This window comes from Cardiocondyla obscurior, unplaced genomic scaffold, assembly GCF_019399895.1.
Source record: "Cardiocondyla obscurior isolate alpha-2009 unplaced genomic scaffold, Cobs3.1 scaffold33_214576_698314, whole genome shotgun sequence".
In the NCBI taxonomy this organism is placed as follows: Eukaryota; Metazoa; Arthropoda; class Insecta; order Hymenoptera; family Formicidae; genus Cardiocondyla; species Cardiocondyla obscurior.
This window is the reverse complement of record NW_027228790.1, coordinates 360753-367303: the sequence shown is the minus strand read 5'-3', so window position 1 is coordinate 367303 and position 6551 is coordinate 360753. Positions and strand designations below refer to the sequence as shown.

Sequence of the window (6551 nt, the reverse complement as noted above, 5' to 3'; positions counted from 1 at the left end):
GTGTGCTTGTTGGCAATTTAATTTTTAGTATAATGGCTGATAGAATTGGCCGAAAAAAACCATTGTTGATTGCCATTATGTTACAATCGGTAATAAGATTTGCAAGTTTATTTGTTCCGTAGTACAAATTGTTTTTGGTACTTAAGTTTTTTTGTGCCGTATCCACTGGCGAAATTATATTCTTCAGCTTTGTTTTACTTATCGAAATTATTAGAATCGAATGGCGCTCGTATATGTCGGTTTTTTTCTACGTGTCGTTTTTAATCCGACATTTAATGAATCCTCTAATATCCTATTTGACACTCACGTGGTCTAGATTTCAAATGGCTATTTCAATACCATCAATTTTCTTATTAGTGTACACTGACCATCAAAAATGGCGTTCGTGGTGTTGCGACGGCGGCCGGCGTACAACTTTGGCGAGTGGTCAATTTTATACGAAAAAATAAAAATTTAACAAAAATTATTTAAAAAAAAAAAAATTTTATTAATGGGAATTAACACGCAAAAGTTGTACGTATTTACCGACCAGTATTAAAATTATTAGTTATGGTATTAGGCGCTTTGTTACGAAAGCAGCACAAACAATGTTTATGAAATTAAATTGTTGTTTTTCTTAATAATCGAGTGCTTCGTTGTACGACCATATTGAGAAACATTTAAAGGGGTATTCTAGTGTAGAATTTTGAAAAAATCAAAAATTTTTTTTTTGATATTTCGAAAGTGTAGACATTCAAAAATATGCCATTAAATGGATTTTTCAAAATTCCTATTATTTAATAAGTTATAGCTGTTTTTGTGACGTTGCATCGGTTCCGGTCTTATTTGCATTAGTGAACAAAAGACGGTAAGCGTTCCCGGATCGTTACGAATTAATAACTTTCTTAAAATCCTTATTGTATAGTATTTCTCTGAAATTTATATTTAATTGAAAGCCATAGAAACGAGTTTTGCTGGAATATTCTCCTTTTAGTTTTATTTTAAGTTAGTTTTTAGCCAACCTTCGTACTGAGTGGACGTGCTAAACCTTGACAACGTGTTCAAAATTTTTCAAGTGAAAATTATTTCGTAAATTGTGAATTGTGAATTTATTTATAGTGTCATGGATAAGCAATTTTCAAAATTTAGTTCTTCACGGCCATGCAGATCAAAAAAAACATTTCCGGTAATCAATTTACTGCAGAAACAGAAACCAGTTTCACTAGAGCATCTGCAGCAAAATTAAAACATTCGCAGGATGAGAAAGTTATTATTAATAACAATTACGGTTATTGTATTTTAGAATTTTTTTCTGTTTTTACCACGCTTTCAACATTGATCTTGTGTTCAACATGTAAGAAAGAAATAAAATTTAGCCGTGCAGCTGCTCGTAAATTAGGGTTCAAAATTGCTTTACAATGTGAGTGTGAGCAAGTAAGATATTCAATCATCGCCCTTTATAAATAAAGCATTCGAAATGAATCGTAGAATTGTAGCAGCTATAAGATTGCTAGGAGTTGGAAGAGAAGGTATAAACATATTTTGTAGTATAATGAACATTTGTCAAGGCTTGACCATTGGTACATATTACAGTTGCCTTGACAATTTATATACGGCCGCTTCAGCGGTTTACGATCTAGTTATTTCAAAAGCCGTAAGAGAAGAAAAGGAATTAATAGAAGAGTCTGATCCTCACGCTAATCCTAATCATTTGACTGTTTCGGGCGATGGCACGTGGAAAAAACGAGACTTTAATTCTCTCTTTGGTGTTACTACGCTCGTTGGCAAGTACAGTAAAAAAGTTGTTGATACGGTAGTAAAATCAAGTTTTTGTCAAGGGTGTAATCTATGGAAACAAAAAAAAAATAATGACATCGAAACTTATCAAGATTGGTACGAAGAGCATGAAAAAGTCTGTACTATAAATCATAAAGGAAGCGCCGGAAAAATGGAGGTTGAATTGAAATGTTTGGGAGGTCAGAAATCAAGCATAATGCCAAATATGTCCGATATATCGGAAATGGTGATTCAAAAACTTTCAAAGGCATTCTAAATATAAACCCTTACGATGATAACCCGATAGTAGAAAAAAAGGAGTGTGTTGAGCATGTTCAAAAACGCATGGGTTCACGGTTACGTAAAGCAAAAAAAGAGAATAAAGGTATTGGTGGCAGAGGCGCTGGTAAACTCACTGATAAGCTAATCAATGAATTGTCTTTATATTATGGTTTGGCCATTCGTCGCAATCCAAATTCTGTTGAAGACATGAAGAGAGATGTGTGGGCAACTTATTATCATGAAATTTCAACCAACGAAAATCCTCAACACATGAATTGTTCGCCTAGTTGGTGCAAATATCTAAAGGCAATAGAAGACGGCACTATTGATGAATTTGATCACGAAAATCCTCCTGTAAGTGACAACGTTTTACGAGTAATAAAACCAATCTACGAAAGTTTATCAGCTGATAATTTATTGAAACGATGTTTGGGTTCTGAAACCCAAAATAATAACGAATCTTTAAACTCGTTAATATGGACGTTTGCTCCGAAGCACATTCACGCTGGACCAAAGACAGTTGAAATTGCCACTTTCTTCGCAGTTAGTATTTTTAATGAAGGTTTTATACCCATATTAAAAATGTTAGAAGTTATGGGAATCACGATTGGCCTAGATGCTAATGCTTTTGTAGCGCGACGAAACGATGCGCGTATCGAGCGCTCGGAACTCCGGACTTCAGAGGCTTCAAAAGAGGGTAGAACTGCTCGTCTTCACGAGAGAACATCAGAAAATGAGGATTTTGAAGAAGAGGAAGGTTTCCTATATGAAGCAGGTATTGCCGATTAAGAATATATAAGGATTCTGTACCATTATATAAAAAAAATTGCCGAAAACTTGTCTCAAAACTTCGAACGCGTTTTTCTCGAAACTACTTTTTTTGAGCTGGCGGTAACGATATCTCGAGTTCTAATTAACCGATTTACTTCAAATTTGGAGAGGATGTTCTTTATACATCCCTTTCTAACTTGGACCTTGCCCAAAGCTATAACTTTTCATTTTGTATTTTTAAAAAATTCGAAATTGTTAAAAAAATATGAAAAAAAAACATTTTTTTTTCAAACAACCGCTATTTTATGAAAGAAATTTTTTTTACTTGTTCAAGGGTCATGTGATAGCGACATCTATAATAATGAAAAATCCGTCTGTTTTTTATTTTTCAGATTACCAAAAGGGTTGAAATCATTTACGCCAAGGCACCCTTTTTTTTAGACCCCTCACTTTGACTGTTCATAATTTTGTGAATTTTAATTTTTTTTTTTTGTTAGTTTTTTTATGTAATAATAAAACATCAATAAACAAATGATAAAAAAATGGATAGTAAAAATATTTTTTGTTTCTTTTGTACAGCGCTTCAAAAACCGGGCAAAATTCATGCCTCTACACTAGAATACCCTTAAGCACAAAATTTTATTTAAAAAAATGCGGTTAACACCAAATGAGTATACAGACATGCTAATCTGTTACGACAATACTCACGAAAATGCATTTGATGCAGCCCATATTTACCGAGACAGATTTCCCAACCAGGCACATTCTACGGTTGAAACAATTTTAAGATATGTTCAGCGTACAAAAAATACGGGATATGTCGGTGTGCAGAGACAAAATATAATGCAGTTTCATCGTGGTGTGCATCGGAAAATTAATCGTGAGAAAGAAATTTTAAACAAATTCGAAAATAATCCGACAAATAGTGTGCGGCGCGTTGATAAAATTGTGTTTCAAAACTTTTGTGCCCCGCGTGATACAAGAAGATGGGTTGCATCCGTATCATTATAAACGGGTGCAACATCTCCCACGGGACCATATACAACGCGCAACCTCTTGTCAAGGTATTTATATTTTTTTATTTTTTAAAACACAACGCTTTTACAAAATACATATAGAAAAAGCGAATAAAACGATCAACGAGCAAACTTATTTTTTAATTCTAATTTGAGCAATTTGTTGCTATATTATCAGAATCGTGAATCTCGCAAGCAACTTGATCGTTTTTATTTATTTCAAGAAAACAACAAATCTTGTTAGACAAGCAGGTCGATGTAAATGTAATGTACACAATCGATGCGACAAAATTTAGTCGACTTGCTTGACTCTGAATACATTGAGAACGCATATACATTTGACTGGTGAGAATAATATACTTTATTATAACTGTTCGAGTAATTAACATGCAAACTTCTTAAAATTCAAACGATAAACGGAAAGGTGTTCGATAAAAAGATAAAGAAATGTAAATGCGCGACAAGGCCAACCTTATTGTTGACACACATCCTGTGTCAAATTCTTTTGTTCTAAATCTTCATCAGTTTGTTGAACTAATTGTTTTGCTTTTTCAAATGCTTCCGCATAAGTATCACAACTATCTTTAAGATCGTCTAAAGTTCGCCATGATTTAAACATAAACAATAAAGAAAAGAAATAATTTTTGGGTTGTGTTTCAACATTATATTTATAAAGATTAATAAGACATGCGCGTCGTCGCTGTTTAAGAAAATGACTGCTATCTATTTTATAATATTCAATCATATTACTTTGTGATTCGACTGTCGTGACATTGTACCACTGTGCGAATTTATATAGACACACTGTCTGGAAGCGCGTGTAAGAAATAATCCGAAAAAAATGTTCGTGAATAAAGAACAGTTTTAATATAAAATTTACAGTTTATAATATGAAACCACCGAAGTGAATACAATTCACAGCACGTGCAAGCAACGCGAAGAAAGCGAAATTATAAGCACGAGAATACGTATCTCGGAAAAAACGCAAAGAAAACAGAGACGCGATGAGGTGTTGATACGCTCGACGACTAAGTGCCCGGCTTCGAAGATCCGGGCCTTTTATACTGCGAAAATTCTCCAAGCTTCGAGGAATTCGATCGCTAATTCGGCGACTTTGAAAAACTAAGAAAACAGCACTAGCTCGACAATGGAACATACGTCTACATTTAGCCTAGCAACAAAGCCGCGAGAACGCGAAGACATCAACAAACGCTGAGCGACGAAACTGAAAACAGATGTGCGAGTATTGAGTCTTTACATGAATGCTGTCGAAACAAATTATTTTAATAGCTGAAATTAAATTACATCGCTTGATCGGAGTGCATGGGCACGTCTTGAACACACTGTTGCACCGCAGCCGGTGCACGGGGTCCGTCCTTCCGGATCCGTGGGGAAAGGGCGATAAAGTTTAGATAAAGAAATAAACACTTAGTTTTTATTTGATTCTGCGTTACAAGTCCTTCGCTTCCCTCAATTTTTCCTTAGTTGATTCGGTGCGCGTTCCGGCGTTATCACGCGTCCTCGGCTCCGCGAGGTCTCCTCTTTCACGGCATGCGACCGAACTTGAATCACTACGCGGTATCGTTTTTCTACACGGACTCTTCCTCCTTTGACTCTGACGTGACTGCCCGCCCGTGACGGTCCGCGGTTATTTAATAGTGACGCAGGGCCTTGGCGTCATCGGGTTGCAATGCCGAACTTCGGTTGTTCGGCGAATGCAACCTTAGCGATTTCGGCAATAAGTTCTCGCAATTGTTTCTCTCTTTTATTTCTTATTATTTAATAGCTTAAGGAGGCTTGCTGATATCGCATCCTCCGATGTTATTTTATTACGAGATCTTATGCCGAAATGCTTTACGTCATGTTACGTGTTGTAAATGGGTTCGGGTTACAACAACACACAGATTCCAATTTTTCCGATCTTTTTGGATAATAATCATTATTATAGATGCACAAAATATATCTATAGATTCATCATCAAGAGCTTCAATCTCTGTACGACTTTTTAATTTTTTCTGTCATATACGATTAACGTTTAACCATTTGATAATTGTATTACGATCAGTTTCATACAAAGGAATACTTAGTAATGTATCTGCCGCTTCAAGAGCATTTAATATATTCATGCTCTTGTAGTTTGATCGGTCTTTTTTTGTCATATTCTCCATTCAAACCAAACGGATATAACTTTGGAAAACACATCAAATCCAAATTTTTTCACGATTATCCAAAGGTACATTTTGAATTTTTAGCATTTGATACAAAGCAGTTGCAGTTTTATTTTCTTTTTTTTATATAATGGATATATAGTGTTACGCCGGGAACGGGTCAACGAAACGTTTCCGCGTTCACGTCTCTCACACTCACACACTCACACTCGCGGCGCCTGAACTCCGCGAAAGAAAGGAAGACGTTTTATAAAAATGAACAGGAACGGTTTAATAATAATACATGCAAGCGATACGACGTCTGCACTCATTCGAGACACGGGCAGAACTGTAATTCTAACCATAACAACAAAACTTCGTTCCCCTGGCAGCGGGGAACTGAAACCTCGGAGCGAGCCGGCAGCTTCATGCCGCTCCGTATACCGGGCGTAACACTGCCCCCCCCCCGCTCCTCCAGATTGTCGCCCCGACAATCAGGGGGGGCTTTCGTGGCTTCCTGTTCCATCTTGGACTCCTGCCCAAGTTTACGAACACCACGAACTGACGCGAAGATTCCCCC

The 6551-nt window shown here is 36.2% G+C and overlaps 1 pseudogene; it reads left to right on the top strand.

Moving 5' to 3' along the window:
• The first annotated feature begins 460 nt into the window (after window positions 1–460).
• LOC139112663 (uncharacterized) lies at window positions 461–6341 on the top strand (annotated as a pseudogene).
• Window positions 6342–6551: the final 210 nt, after the last annotated feature.